The 16,543-nt window shown below is 36.3% G+C and overlaps 1 long non-coding RNA gene across 1 annotated transcript; it reads left to right on the top strand.

Moving 5' to 3' along the window:
* The first annotated feature begins 2,083 nt into the window (after nt 1-2,083).
* On the top strand, nt 2,084-15,895 carry LOC121110258. Its single transcript, XR_005858533.2, has 4 exons — nt 2,084-2,277; nt 6,542-6,581; nt 9,000-9,130; nt 9,680-15,895. It is a non-coding gene; the product is annotated as an uncharacterized LOC121110258 (long non-coding RNA).
* The last annotated feature ends 648 nt before the right edge of the window (nt 15,896-16,543 follow it).

Here is a 16,543-nt window from a genome sequence, read left to right on the forward strand (position 1 = left end):
AGGTAAGCATAAGGCTTTAGGAAGATTAGCCACTCATTTGGCTAATATATTGCCTCAAAGTCAAAGCCTTTTGAAATCTTGTTTTTCCCTCCTGCTCTTTCCCTATTACCCATCATAGCCAGTATTTTTATATGACCTACATCCATACTAGGGAAGTAAACAAGTCCAGGGTACAAAGTTGAGAACTGTCACATGGCTGACCAAAACTTTTATCTTTTAGGGCACAGTTCTGGTGCAGCGCAGGACACTCACTCCGTGGGTTGAGGAGAACTGGAGCTACACAGTGCTCTTTACCTAAGGGCCAGGAAGTGGGCTTTGGCCCATTTTATTTGTAGCAGACTGCTTCAGGGTTTTGGAAAAGATCCAGATTCTCCTTTTCATTTAATTAACACATAGCTTGAATTCTTTTGTGATGTTTTCAAAAACTGTAATTTAAGTTGGCTGTTTCTGTTAACAACCTTCAAAGACAAGCGTAAGATGAACAAGTAAAAACTATCTAAAGAGATCTGGTTGTTGTCTCATGCTCTTGAAGAAAAGTTGCAGATGAACGGCTATAGATAGTCTAAAGCAACCTGGACCTGCATTCATCCCATAACAGAGCATTAAAATGTTGCAGAGACTTAGTCAGTATATTATATTTATACTTCAACATTCATTGTTTTATTAAAAAAGAAGTCTATTTTTAAAGGCTATGAACTTCCTTATATTACAACTGTATATGGATAAAGTGGCAGCTAGCTCTCCAGAATGACTGTTGGTCAGAGCTCAAGTCTCATCAAATTAATTCCTAAATCTTTCTCCCTCTCCAGCCTTAATTAATAGATAGTTTTTGACAGCACTGTCTGTAAGTAATTACGTTTATACTTTTCTAAATTGTATGTTGGTTCCAGAAAGAAAAGGTTACAGACCTCTTGATTACACTACCATATTCTGGTGAAAATATGGGGATTCTTGAAATAATACTTTTTCAAGGGAAAAGATAGAGCTGATTTTGAAGCATTCTACATTATGGAACATAGAAGGTTGCAAATAGAGATTGAATAAGATATCTAACATAAGTGATGTTCAAATCAGTACCCAGAAAAATACAGATGATAGATTTTAGTTCTTGTATTGAATAGAACAAGGATTGTGTAGAGATTGTATTAACACCAAATGATTTCAAATCTACCATCTGTGGGACTTTCTTGGTCCTGCTTCTGAATCACTCTGATCTGTCTGTTATGATTTGTTTTATAGTTATACTCCAAGTGTTCTGGAACAGCATATTGTTCTGTGTTTTGATAGTGGCTGGTATAAATGGCTTGTGGTCCATGACTAGGAGCCAAAGCACAGAGGGATTAAAGAATATGTCTGTCAGGTGAGTTAAGTATAAAGGAGAGAATGAGGAAAAGGAAAGCTGATTTAGATCTACCAGAACAGAATTTAAGATCCCATTTTCAGGGTAAAAATCTACTGATGTTTATTGGCAACTGCCAGAAGGGAAAGTGTCATTCAGGCAGTGTCGGTTGAAATCTCCATCTTATGCATAAAAGTTTTGGGTTTTCTTTTTTTTTTTTTTTTTTTTTTTTTTTTTTTTTGCTTTACAAGTATCTTTGATCACAAGCATGGCCTTATATTTGAACAAATCATCTTTCTGTGTTTACACCTGGCCAAAGTACAGGTGGAAGACATTAGAGATAGAATTTTATTCAAAAGATGAAAAGCTGATCTTGAGATAAGCCCTCAGTTTTTGCCTATAGTAACTTTAAACTATTTTCTTTAGCTCTGAATGGATTCTTAACCCTTTTGAGAGGCAACATTCAGCTTGTTCTTCACCTTTTTTCTTCTCCCTGCCCCCCACCTTTCCAAGGAACATCCCCTTTCTTGGAGTGAATGAAATTTCTGCAGAATGCTCTTCCTTGTATTCGTCACTTTCCTCCTAGATTGGATTGAAGTCTAGATCAGAGTCCCTGTTCCTGGCCCTGACTCTGAATTTTTATCTTCTTTAACTTCCCAAGGAAGTCATTTGGGCCTTGGAACAGCTTGAAGACATCAGCACAGTGTTTAGAATGTGTATCCGTGGAGAAGCAGCTGATATTCCCATTGGCTCTGGAAATGCTGCAGAATGAGCCATGTCCCTGCATACAGAAATAAAACTGAAAGGAGCCAGGTAGAAGAGTTGTGCTAGTGAGTTTTGCTCAGCACCTTGTATACAGAACACTGACCCCTGTCCTAGTGAACAGTGAGTTCTGTTCTGGAACTCAGGCCTGCACCAGGCAGCTTCAGACATGGGCAGTGAGTATCCAAGAAATGTGTACACAAAATGAGATAAAGTTTGCCTGCAAAGTACGTGCAACTTTGCTGTCAAAGCCCCTCTTGTCTGTAATCCCACTAGACTTAGGTACCTGGTGTACTTGCACATCCTTTCCTTATGGGAGAACTGGTGTACTTGCACATCCTTTCCTTATGGGAAACATGACAGTGGTTGATTAAAGTGAATCCAAGCTAACATCTTCAAAAACAAAATATTATTTATTCATTCAAGAAGTTCTGTAACAGGGAGCAAAGGCATAAAATGAAAACAGACAAAGTCACATGGACTTACCTATATGAACATTTCTTTCTTTTTTTCCTTTTTGTCTTCTTTATTTTTACCTCCCTGCAAGATTCTTTTAATTGATTCAGCACTGTCAGCTCCATCCTAGTCTGGGGAAGACAGACTCCTTGTTCTTATTTGCACCTCTCTGTCAAGGACTAATCTCCAGATAGTTTTTGAATCTGCATGTAAACTGATTTCTTTTTGAGACCTGCATTACAAGGTTGTTTCTTTTTTTTGTTCTATCCCTTTGGTTACTGTACTCAAGTGGTACACTTTGCTGAGCAGTGAAGCTGCAGCATCGACTTGCACTGTTAACAACCTCTTTTCCTTAAACTTGAGCAATTAAGTAAGCTATAGTTGAAGTTACTAGATTAAAGAGTTAAAAAGCAACTAAGCAGGACAGAAATGATCATTTTAACACTAACTACATATATAGCCCAGATCTAGCAAACTTAATAAGCTTCAAGTTTTACTCTTGTCCACTCCATCAGCCATGTCAGAACTCATCCCTGTCTTCTGCAATGGGCAAGGAAATAATTCAATGGTGACTGCTCTCTCTTCCTTTCTCTCTTTGTCTTTCAGTAGAGATTTTTCATGGCAGACCTAGCCCTTCTATTTTACAGGAGTCTTAGTATGTGTGACTGTTTGCCTGATCTCACCAACAGTCTTGACTGGTTTAATCTTTGTACTGGTCTCACATTATCTTTATGCTTTCATGCAGAGGAATACATCAATCACTGGCATAAGCATTATACTTGGATACATATGAGGAATGATGATGATTGCTATAATGTTATATCTGACCATATAATCCAGTGTAGCACTATGGTAAAACAGTGGTCCAAAGCAATGGAAACACCTGTTCTTCCATTACATTACACCTATATATAAACCTGTGACTGCTGGCTGTCTGCTCACCTTTCTGCTTAAGTGGTCAGCATGCCCTTGTCAATACTGGTTGTTTAGATTAGCAACCACAGACTTTAGTACCAGCAAGGACAGCAAACTGATGAATGGGGCTTCTTGTATCAGCCATAAGTGTACTGTGTCAACAACCTTTTCTTTTGCAATGAGTTTTCTTCTCTCTTCTCCATCTGCTACTGCTACAAGAATAGGGCTACATGTAAGCTGGTGGTCAATTCATGGCAGGGATTGTTCTCTGCTCCTAAGATTGTTATGACAAGGCTTACATCTATAAGGTTAAAACATTTTTCTCACTACAATAGAGTGAATCCATCTATTGAGAATGGCCCTCTGTTGAGTCCTTTTCTCCCCTGATTCTCTAAATCATTGCTGAGTCACTGGCTTGGCATGGGCCAATCTGTGCTAGGAAGCCTGCTATCAAACATGGTTTTTTTGTGAAATAGTACTTGTCTGTGACTTTGCACTATCGATGCACTGTTTACTACTTTTTTTTCTGCCTCAACACTGCAGCACAGTAAGGGGCTCCTGGATGAGCTGGGCAACTGCTGCAGAAGTGTAGTTTCCAGGGCTATAGAAATGGGGAGACTTCTGTGTTCTGCTGGCTGTACAATCAAATGAGCCTATACTGCTTTTGAGCAGAGTATTAACAACAGTGTGTTTCCTTCTCCATTCCAAACACTAAACTCTGCCATCAAAAGGCCTTTCTATTTTGAGAAAAAACTGTGGTGCATGATATAATAAACAAAAATTGAAAAAGAATGAAAATACTGCTGCTGATACAGTGCAGCTTTAATAGAGGGGATGATTTTGTATATGTTTAAAGTGATTAACTTCTAATTAGAACATCAGAATATATTTTAAAAGTATCTAATGTGATATTCAGTGCATATTTTAAGTGACTAAAGGAGCAATCACATGGGGAAGAAAATAAGCAGAAGGATCCAAAGCTATAACATCAAAATGATCACTAAATCTATTACTGCTTTCTGTACATCATATTGAGTGTTCAAGATGTTTATTCAGGTATTGTGCATGTCAGGTATTTAACACTCCACGTGAGTAAGTGAAGTGCAATTAATAGTTTTAAAATTTCTTATACCATTGCATTTTACACATGTGCATGTCTCCTATGTATCTTAGATCTTCCATCCTTATCAGTATTTCTTCCAGCAGTACAGAAAAAAATCATTCGTATTTATTACACTTATTTATATTGTAAACACTTGTTGATTGCTTTCTGAGTCCTCCATTGTCTCTATGTATTTATATGTTTTTTTCTTTTTTTTCTGTAGAGAATAGCTATTTCTATGCTGTTACATGAAATTCCTTTTGTATTTTCAAGATATTTTTATCTGAGACTATCTCAATGGTATTTGCTATCTTTTAGCAGAAAAGAAATTAGAAATAATTAAGCAAATTTGTCTGCAATAGAATGAAGTTGGCCCTTTACCACTGGGGCAAACTGGTATGAGAAAGTCTGTGTGCAGTCAGATTCTCTGTGGGTCCAGAGCAGGTTGTCTGCTTCCAAACAAATGGTGCCTGATTGGAAATAGTAACTGGCCAGGCTGCTATATCCCCAAGTTTTTTGGGGGGATAGAATTGACATGGCCAATAGTCTGGTAGTATCAGCTAAATAGCAGACAATATCAAATTCCAGTGCTTGGGATAAAGTGCTTGGGACATTCCAGTGTTCTACAGCACTTCTGAATTCCTCAGTATAGGTGTAACCTGAAGTTACCATCCCTTCCCACACGGGCTTGCAACTACCAAAAGCAGTCTGTCAGTAATTGACAGACCATGACAAAAAGTGGTCATGAGAGGTTTCTTTTGCCTTCTTATACAACAGACAGAAAGGGTGTGGCATCTGATGTGCACATGGGCAGTAATATGGGCTGAAATGTGTCTGCAGATATTTATTTTTTCTCCCAGGTCTCTGTGTCTCTGTACAATGGAGTGCCTCTTTTGTGCTGACAATGCAGTTCCCTATAATGTCACTCTCCTTGATAGACATTGCTGATACTGACTGTGATTTTAAAGCCTTCAGAAACTATGTCTATTTTCTGGTACATGAAGGACCTGTCTTTCATAAAGATCTGAGTTTTCATTTTCTTCATGCTCTCTGATGCTTTATTTCAAGGACATTTAATTTTTTATAATGCGGTTTCTGAAATACCTGTACTTTACTGGATCCTTTTGTTCCTGAAACACTCAGCTAAGTTTGCACTTGTTTGTTTTGTTTTCTTCTATCAGTGCTTGCAACGTCTGATCTTTCAGCTTTTTGTATATTTAATAAGTGTGTTATTGTATATTTAATTAAAAAGAAGTGCTGCTTTGCCATAAATTTTCAGGAGTCTACCTAGAAATATTTTTGGAGAAATGCTCTGTTTTAGCTAGACTGAAATTCCTTCTATCTTGATTCTCCTGAACAATTTTATTCAGTACATTTTCTAGGTAGGTTCATCTCCTGGAGGGTCTTTGTCACTACAACTCCCCTTGCTGCTCTCTGAAAATGTGAGAGAACTCACCACTCCTGGTGAGACACTGATAGCTGCATACTAGCTCAATTAGACTATCCATAGCTGTGTAATTGTGTTAGTATGCTGCTAGTGCCAGGGCTGCTGTGCTCTGCCATACCGAGATGCTTCTAATTTGATGACATTAAGAGAGAAAAAATTCACTGCTTCTCTTGAGACTTTGTTCCATTTGTTAACCATGTTCATTGGAAGAATTATGCATTTGTTTCTGACATAAATTTATCTGCTTTGACTTTAAGTTGTTGCCTTTTTTTCTCTTCGCTTAAGCATTTCTATGTCTGGAATCTCTACTCAAACTTTTTTTTTCCTTTTCCTTTTTTTTTTTTTTTCTTTTCCCCCAAAATTGCATAGATTTGGCTCATTTAGTTTTCTGAGGCTTTTTCTCCTAACCTCGAATTATTTTTAAAAAAAATTAGTATTCTTTGTACAGGGGGATTTGGAAACTTTAGAGACATATTCAGGCACAAAATGACAACTTTTATTATTTATTTTTATTTTACAGATAACTGAAATCCGTTGCAGAGGAAGGGTGCCTATTTTGGGTATGAGAATAGTGCTCAACACTCACAGTCAAGATCATATTTTCCTAATAAGGTCTCTTCTATTTTATATATAAAATGTAGTGGCAGACTTCTGGATCTAAGTCTGGATGGTCTTCAGGCTGAAATATTGAAGAAAGTGGCACATGAAATTCCTCTTTTGCTGCCAAGAATATATGTGGAATTGGAAATAGTATGATTGAAAAAAATATATATATAGCATGTATATATTTCAGAAAATAAAAACCCTCTACTTGCCAGGTACTAGTTAATGTGAACTTAATGATACACAGCATTTTGGAACAATTACAGAAGTGAAGAACTTAAGAAGTGGAAGTAAATAACTAATGAGGTAAGACACAACACGACTTCACCAAACAGAGAATATGTGACACTAATGTGATACTTTCCTAAGAGAAGATTACTGATTTTCCAGACAAGCGAACTGCAGCAGATCTCATCTATCTAGAATAAAATGCAGTCTTTGAATATATCATATATATTGCCTTATCAGAGGTTATTAGTTCAGGAGCAGAAGCTGAATGCAAATGCTATTATGTGTATAAAGATCTGGATTAAAAAAGGCTTTGTTGGGTAAAGTTAAAAGGGGAGCTGTTGGGTTGGAAGGAAGTCATTACATACCAATTTCTCCAAGATCAATCTTTGGACCATTTTGTTTAATACTGTCGTAAATAAAATCGGCAGAAGTAGATGCCTGGTAGTGAAAATGACTAAGGTCTCAAAATAACCTTAACAGAAAGGAGAATCAGAATATGATTTGATAGCAAAACAGAATGATCATGAGGATTGGGAGTAATAGTATTATTAGGAAAAAAGTATTAATAGCACAGGGAACATAGTCATGAATTACGAACCGAAAATCACTAAACTAATGGCTCTTTATGTATAGAAGGCAGGGAATAAAATGTGCATATATGTGATCATGAAAAGAGAAAATGCTACCTGAGCACATTTTGAACAAAGCATTTCAAGTGCAGGCAGGGAGGTCCTCGTCTCATAAGGTCTCTGAGCCTTTGTGCTCAAAACTGAGAAAGATACATTTCTAAAATTGGAATAAGTGGAAAGAAATTTTATTAAATATCCAGAAATTATTCTTTGAGGGTAGACTGAAAAGAAATCTGTCTTACCTTGGCTTTCAAAATGGAGATTGAAAAAGGTTTGATTAATCACCAGTGGGGGGAAGGGAGAAGATGTATTTGATTTAAAAATGTGTTGGCACTAGGACATAAATAAGTTTAAATGAGAAATTAGAATAAACATGGTGTAGTGTTGGTTTAGTGTTGTTTGTTTGTTTGTTTGTTTTCGAGCTATGGTTGTGCTTTGAGAAATTATTGTGTGAAGAAAGCAAAATCTTACTTTGTTTAAGTGACCTTTATAAAAAGGATTCTGCTGTAGGTTGCCTTCATTAGCAGATAAGTAGAGTAGATGATCCAGGAGGTCTCTTGAGCATGGTTTCATGCTCACTGCTTTCCATTTTGGTGCCTATTGCCCTCATTTTGAGAAGAGCACAACATCTGACACGCTTTACAGTCTTTTCTCTGTGGAAGTGTTTTTGCTCTGATAATGACTCCAGTGCTTTTCAGAAAATAAGGCCCTAGGTTAGTTGCTCAAGCTTACACGAGAGACACAGTGCAGGTTTTGGATGTTAACTTTCAAAGACCTACATGCTTGTCTTAAGCATACAGCCATCCTTTCATCTTTGCATTTCAGTCTTATTTTATCTAACACACAAATTCATTTCTGTCAACAGTCTAAACAGAGGATTAGCAAGGTTTGTTTTTTGTCTGTTTTGGCAATGTAGCAAAATACATAGCACAGGTTTTACACAAAGTGGTTATTGAAAGGCAAATGGTTATTGGTTACAGGATGGTCAGGAGTTGCTATCTTCCTGCTGTTGTGTTATAGAATCATAGAATCGTGTGTTGGAAGGGACATTTAAAGGCCATCTAGTGCAACTCCCCTGCAATGAACAGGGACACCTACAGTTAGATCAGGCTGCTCGGAGCCTGTGACCTTGAATGTCTTCAGGGATGGGCTATCCACTACCTCTCTGAGCAGCCTGTTCCAGTGCCTCACTATTATTATTGTAAATAACTTTATTCTTATATCCAATATAACTTTCCCCTCTTTCAGTTTGAACCCATTCCCTTTTTTTTTTTTTTTTTTTTTTTTTCCCTATCACAACAGACCCTGCTAAATTGTTTGTCTCCTTCTTTATTAGAGATCCCCTTTAGATATTGAAAAGTCACTCTCAGGTCTCCCCAGAACCTCCTCTTCTCTGAGTTGAGCTGCCCCAGCTCTCTCAGCCTGTCCTCACAGGGAGGTCTTCCATCCCTTGGATCATTTTTGTGGGCCTCCTCTGGATGCACTCTAATAGTTCTATGTCTCTTCTGCACCAAGGACTCCACATCTGGATGCCATACTACAGGTGAGATCTCTCCAGTGTGGAGAAAAGGGGCAGGATCACCTCCCTCACCCTGCTGGCCACGCTTCTTTTGGGGAAGCCCAGGATACAGTTGGCTTTCTGTGCTGTGAGTACACATTGCTGGCTCTTTTCCAGCTTCCCATCCACCAGTACACCAAGTCCATTTTGGTAGTGCTGTGCTCAGTCCTTCCAACTCCCAGCTTGTACTGACAGTAGGAGAGAAACATGCATCCCATTTCTGTGAGCCCTTATTTTGCCTGAAGATCAACTTAAGTTATCTAATGAGAATGCAAATACATGAAGACTACATATTAATTTTGGTTAAATAATTTATTCCTCTAAGTAAAACTTAAATAGTTACCATATAGCAATATATGGAAGTGTGCACAGGAGTTTTAACAAAGTTCAATAATCAGTGTGTTTTAGTGAATATAAGGTATTACCAGTAATTACCAGTACTTATTCATTACCAGTAATGCTCTTTACATTACCAGTAATGCTCTTTACATCTTGAAAATTATATATTAAAAATTATTAAAAAAATTAAAGCCTATATTGGGTTTATATTATGACACAAGAGATTAAAGTATGCTGTTTCAGTGGTTGGTGATCCCTCAAGTTGGTGTTACATCTTTCCTTTTTTTCCTATTAAAAGGCATCTGTAGGACAAGAGGCAGAAATACTGTAAAGCACAGGGAGTGATCATGGGAGACTGCTTTGTATTTTGCATTTTTGAAGGCCTTATCTTACACGTGAATGCTCAGATGGTAAGTAAGACTAAGATAAATAAAAGCCCTAGAGTTCAGCATTAGGAAACTTCAGTGTAAGTTGCATAGACAAAACTGAAAATTTGAACTTAAATGCCTTGAGCCATAAGGGACAATTTTCAGAATATGAATTAGCTGAATCCATATTTCTCAGCAGTAAACACTGAATTATTCTTCCTACTTGCTCTGTTAAGTGTTGGTAGGAACACTCCATAAAAACAAAAGTAGTAATTTTTAAAAGAAAAAAATGGAGCTGGAGTTTTCAATCTGATTTGTTTTCTGCTTAAGTAGGGAAAAAGTTAATTCTCTTGCGTTATCTCAGTTCTTTTACTTTAAAGACAGCAAGTTGTTCTCAAAGTAATTCCAAAGTAAATCTGTACCCATCCGGTACAGGCAACATGACATCAAATTTGCTCCATCTACTAGTAATGACAATTGAGAAACTACTGGTGAAATTATGATGTAGATTGGATGCAGGGGAAGAGAAAATGTATCTAAACTGTTCTTATTTGCTTTCTCTAAGCATGTGCTGCTGGAAATATATTGGACCAGGATGGACCTTTTAATTGGTCCAGTACACAGTTTCTTCTAGGACTGAAGAGCAAGAATGAAATATTAGGTTTTGGTTTTATCAGATCATATCAGATTTTCATGTGTAATATTTACTAGAAAACACCAAAGTAGTGTAATGATATTTATATTTTGAAAGCTGGTAGGTAATTACTTTATCGAAGGATCTTGTACTGCAACTCCTGCAGAAAAACAATCAATCTTCGGAAGAGATTTAAGTAAGGATCTTACGCTGTTCTACATGTTATATTTATGATAAAATACCTTGGATTGTCTATGTAGATGAATATAATGCTGCTCATGTTTCAAGCTGTGATCTGTTTTGTATTCCCGTTTTCCAAATTGAGCAAGCTTTGCGTATATTGCAGAGCATAGTCACATGGTTTACCTTTCCGTTCTTGTACCAGCTGATTTACAGGGTGATCCTAGAGATTATCCTGTAATCACAATAATTGTAAAAATCTAGATTTTACTATTGCTAATCTTTCTATATGCTTGAAATTCACATTCTCTCCTATCTGAACCTAAACTCACCTCATTAATTATCCTTTGTTTCTCACTGTGTAGTAAACCTTCTCTTTTCACTTTCCAGTCTTTTTTCTAGAAAAAAGAAATCCAATTTATAACTCATAGTTTATAAGCAGCAAAGTTTTAATGTAAGTAACTTTTTAATTAGTGTAGCTTTGTATTTAATGTTAGCATCTTTGGAGAATGACTAGCCAAATTTCTTCTGTATTCCTGATTTACCAAGATCTAAAATATAATTTATTTTTCCTTTGAGCTGCAGCAAGCTTCTTTGTATGCCTCTGAGAAGTGGAGTTTGCCTTTGCAATAAATTCTGCCTCTCTTTGATTTTAGTCAGTATTGTTTTAATAAGAAAGCAATAGTGATTTTGCTTCTGCAGATCTACGGCAATGATATTAAGGAACTAAACAGACTTTCTGGAGCCAATTAGTATTTTATAACACATTGGTTTCGTGTTAGTTGCCTTATCTATAAGAGAGGGACAAGTGACTTTGTTACTTTTGAACTTCTCTGCTCCGTGGGGCATGGCAAATTCAGAGAAATAAATTGCATATCTTTTATTATTATTATTACTATTATTATTTTTATTATTATTAGTCCATATTGGCTTAGCAAGGAAGAAAGCCCCATGAAATGCTCAATACTATATGTATGTCAGAAACTGGTGTCTTTTTTTTTCTTTCTTTTGCTAAAACATAGAGTGGTTCTAGCAGGAACAGTACTGCTTCAGCAATCAGTTTCAAAGGATAAGTGCTCTATTTTCTAGAGAAATATTTTTTCATTTTGTACAGTGCAAATCTTTTCTTACGTGAAAATGGGAAATGCAAACTCAATATATTTTTGTTAGTATTTACCATAGTATTCTGAGGGCCTTGAAGATGTGCAGAGTGAAATCTGACACTGCAGATAATAAGATGATATCCAATGACAGAATTAATGTACTCATAAAGAACACTGGAAACATTATTTCTAACCCTTTAAATATTTCACAATATTGTAAGTAAATAATTTTAACTAAATGATTTATAAGAATTTTCATTTATTTGAGGGACCTTACTATAAACTGTGATGTTTTTAGAAGAATATTGGATTCTGTAGTGAAATGTAAAGGCATTTTGGTGCATTTCATAGCCCCAAGATTTAATTATTGACTGGAAACAGTCTATAATTTACTTCACTTTATCTCAAGTTATTTTGTATCGCATTTGTCATTTTGTCATCCAGTCACTCATGTTAAGGTCATTCTACAATTTTTCACCATTGGACCTTGCCTTTACTGCATTTAATAACTTAAGTTTCATTGTATTTTGTTGCTAGTTACGCTATTTTGGATCATTCACTGATTTATGGAATAACGTCATTTAGATACTGATGTACAGTATCACACATCCCTGTCATTCTACTGTGAGAATTTACCATTTACTCCCGTATTTTGCTTCCTGTCTTTTATCTAAGTATTAAAGTATGCATATACCCTCTTTGTTATTGCATAACAACTTACTTTCTTCAGAAAGCTGAGGATGGAAGGGAGGACTCTTGGAACACTTTTGGAGTCCAGATACTTGTCTCTCTACTGTTGTATTTCAAGGAACTTGAGTGAGTCACTGAGGTGTAACTTCTTCATGGAAAACATATTTTCGTTCTTCCTTCTTTTGTCATATTATATGCACTCCTACTAATTCTGCTCTTTAGTATGGGAAAGCACGAGACCTGTTTACCACCTTCACGTTGCCCTGAATTCTTTTTAAGGAATGATCTCTCTCCAGGATGCTCATGACAAAGCAATTTCAAATGAGGGGGGGCACATTATTGTTTTGTCATTTTCTCAAGTTCCTACATCTGGAGGCAGTTTTAATTATGTTTTTCTTTTATTTTTCCACGCCACTCTTCAACTAAAACTTCAGTTTAAGACAGACTGTCTGTTAAATCTTCTATTTTGCCCCATCAAAAACAACAAAGCTAAATCAGCTGAATAAGACATTGATAGCCAATTGTCTGTGGGAGCAATCTACAGAATTTTCTATTAGAATAAACATATTCTTATTTCATAATATACTATAATGGTGGCAATGTGCTTTAGCCTAAGACTTTTTGAAGTATTTAAATCTGTGCCCATGGACTCTTTTAGCATGTATCTTTCTGGTAGAGTAATACTGCTACAAATCCTAATTTACACTACTGTGACATAAAAACATGCTCTTGCTATTTTTCCTCTACATGAGTAGATGCAAAATATATAGATTCAATGAGGTACTGAGTTATTTCACTATGTTGATAATCTCATGATCCCAGTGCTGTTCCAGCTGACAGTCTTATTCTTTATCAATATTTGTTAAATTTTTGTTTGTCTTTCATTTGTCTCAGGCCACTAAAACTGGCCAGTTGTGACTTTTACTTGTTGATGAACAATTTATCTTTTTCCATCTGGAACTATTTTGATGTTTTTCTAAATCTACATTTAAAGAAACACTGAAGCAAGAGATTTATAATCTCAGAAGTAACTAAGATCTCCTTCAAATGAGTTGGATCTCTGAAGAAAAGTCCACTTAATTAGTTGAATGCATTACTTCTCAGTTTTAGTAGTGTATTTTATAGATTTAGTAATATTTTCCCTTGTGTGTGAATGGGCATAAGCTGGCTTACATTTGAATCCTAGAAGCTGAAATGCAGTATTGGTCTTACAAAAGTAGGTTGCAAATAGTGACTGCAATTTGCACTGTAGAGTTATACAGCACTGTACTGTTACAATCTCAGAAGGAAGAATTTAGTACTAAGGGAGAATATATATATGTACAGTGCATAAGAAATGTATGATATGACAGAAGCATGCTGCACCTGCTGGTAAAAATCTGCACTTGATACCTCTCCTAGAGTATTTAGGAGATAAATATAAAGCAAAAGATAAAAACAACAACAAAACAGTAGGGAAATGTTCTCAAGTCAAAGCATATGGAGAGAAGCCTTTAGAAGCTAAAACTGCATTTTTGGCTTCACAGCTACTGCTGACCCAATGACCTAATTTATTTCGGTTGGAAAGTCATGCTGTCTAGCTGATGTAGTGTTGCAGATCTCTTAAGTTATGCATTCCTGTAATTTGAAAGTATTTTTGCTTCCATAATTACTGTAAAACAGCAGAATTACCTTGTGAAGACAGAATAGAGATTAGTAGATTAGAAAAACTGCATAACTTGTGCTAATATTTTTGCAGTTTTAATGTCTGGTAAGCTTGTGAAAACCTGCATCTTGTTGGAATCAATGATTTTCCATGAACTGCAGTTTTTCACCTTGTCCAGTTTGTCCTTCTCACAGAATTACAGTCAGTACTTCCTTTTTACAGTGCTCACCTTCCACACAGTGGATAGAATGTGGCTATTTGCTTTTCTTAGTCCAACCTTCTCAGACAATATTTGCTGAAGTGCCTGCAGATATGAATTGCTTATACTGAAGAGATATGAAAGTCAGGATTCTCCTTCCTTAGTAGGTGGTATAGCTTGTAGGTTGCTATGAGAAAGATTCTCACACTATACTTTTCCTTGAGCAATGTTTCTAAAATAAGACGACCTTATTTTTATGTTTGTTTTTGCTACAGGGCTATGCAAATTTGTGCTGAGTCAAATATATGCATTACATGTCGTTTGGAGTTGAAGTTAAAAATGTTATCCTGCTCTTAACTGCAGCAAAAATTAAACATAGGATAGGTACTCAGCCTATGTAGTTCTATGCAAGTGTGCTTTAGTACAGAGAAGGTTTTTGTTTTTGTTCAAAATGGAGGTGATAGTTGCCTCCAGCATTAGAGAACATATGAAAGGAATCACTCTCAATCCTCTCTCTCTGAGACTAAGGCATCTACTTTTTGTCTGTGTCTAAAACAAATTGTGATCACTTCAAATCAAGCCTTAAGCTACTCTTAACTGCTTCGTGTTCTAATAAGAAAACATGATGTTATTTCTAGGTAAGCAGTGAGCAGTACCTCTTCTCCTCAGCTCGTGTTGGGTAAATAAGTTTTTCTCCAAAAATATCCATATCCTTTTTGTGAGATGAATAGTTAGGTTGAATAGTGGTCCTGATGGCACAAAAAGTCAGTACAATTACGCAGTCATTATGTAAATGAATTCTGCCTCACTGATTTCTTACTGAATGATATAGGAGACATTAAGATAAGATCTGATATATTCAAAGAATAACATGAATTTGAATTTGGAATGCTGACCATGGAAAAAAACAAGCAAACAACAAAAAAGGTGAGCCATTTGTAGCATGTGGATAAAAAATAAAATACTGATGTTTTTGGTATATGTCTACTTTTTTTTTTTTTTCTTTTTGTCACAGATATTAAGCAATAAAATGTGGTAAAGTATCAGAGCAAAAAATATAATCAAAGTGGTGCATTTGTGTCTTCAGTGCTTCTGGCCAAAGAACATTTCTTTTTGGCAGTCTGCATATTGATAATGCCATACCTGCAGAGAATATGCAGATAAACTTCCTAAAACTGGACAGCCCTTGTACAAATCTATATTTCATGTAGCACTTTTCTTGTTTTCATGTCATGTCCCATTTATTCAAAGAAATGGGACTGAAGGTTGCCTCAATTTAACCATCAACTGGACAACATGCAGTGGATAGGATCTAAGTTGAACCAGTGACCACTGAGATATGTTATATATTCTGCACATTCGTGGTATAACCTCTAGGAACAGCAGGATGTGTTCTTGCTCCAAATAAGCCAAAATAATTATTACAGGCATGGTGCAGGAAACATTTCCTCACAGCTGCATTTATATGCTGAGATAACAAGCATTTATTGTTCTAGAAACAGGGAGGATGCTCACAACTGCTCTTGGGGGCAGACTAAAGAATTTTTTTGACCAGTACTCATCATCTGGAATCTTGTGGAAGAAATCCAGGAGCAACTGGATGCTACCTGGAAGAGGTTCCCTCTGACTCACAGGAGATGCTTCTGCTGCTGCTTTCAGCTGAATTATCATTTCAGCAAACTCATACTTCAAATACTCAAGTGGCAATTGCTTCAAGTGTAGTTATTTAACTTATTAAAAAATGTGTCAGAAAATGTATTGCTTGAATAGTTGCCTTATTTAAGAGTAACAATGCTAATAAATTATTGTAAATGTAGTTCCTAAATTAGATCATGGACTAAACAGTATCATAAGCAGGCTACTTTTAAAAAGGGATAGTAATTGTAATGCAAAACTGATGGTAACATCAAGTTGAAATTTAATTAATGTAACTCATTAAAGAAAAAAAAATATTGTCAAGATCTATAGTGCACCAAGAGTTTTAATCTCTTTAAGCAACCACATCTGCGATTTCCTCCCAAAGTCTTTTCCCATGGGATCCATGTTTCCATTTCAACTGTAGGATGCACTGTGCCTAGCTCTGTCTCTGCTCTCTTTGCATACAGACTGGTCTCCTTCAGTGGCTTTTTGGCTGATGCTGCAAGTAACCTTATTTACAAAATTCTAGATGGAGAAGTGTGGAGATTCCTCTCTTGTGGATGGACCTAAGTCTGGTGTGATGGGCAGTTTTACCTCCAGTTTCACTGCTTGTCCTGTTTCCTGTTGCTCAATGCTGGGCTTCTCAGTTGTACCCAGGACCCTGACTCACCACCTGCTGTCATTAGCCTGGACCTTATTGGGTCC

This window comes from Gallus gallus, chromosome 3 (assembly GCF_016699485.2).
Source record: "Gallus gallus isolate bGalGal1 chromosome 3, bGalGal1.mat.broiler.GRCg7b, whole genome shotgun sequence".
Taxonomy (NCBI): Eukaryota; Metazoa; Chordata; class Aves; order Galliformes; family Phasianidae; genus Gallus; species Gallus gallus.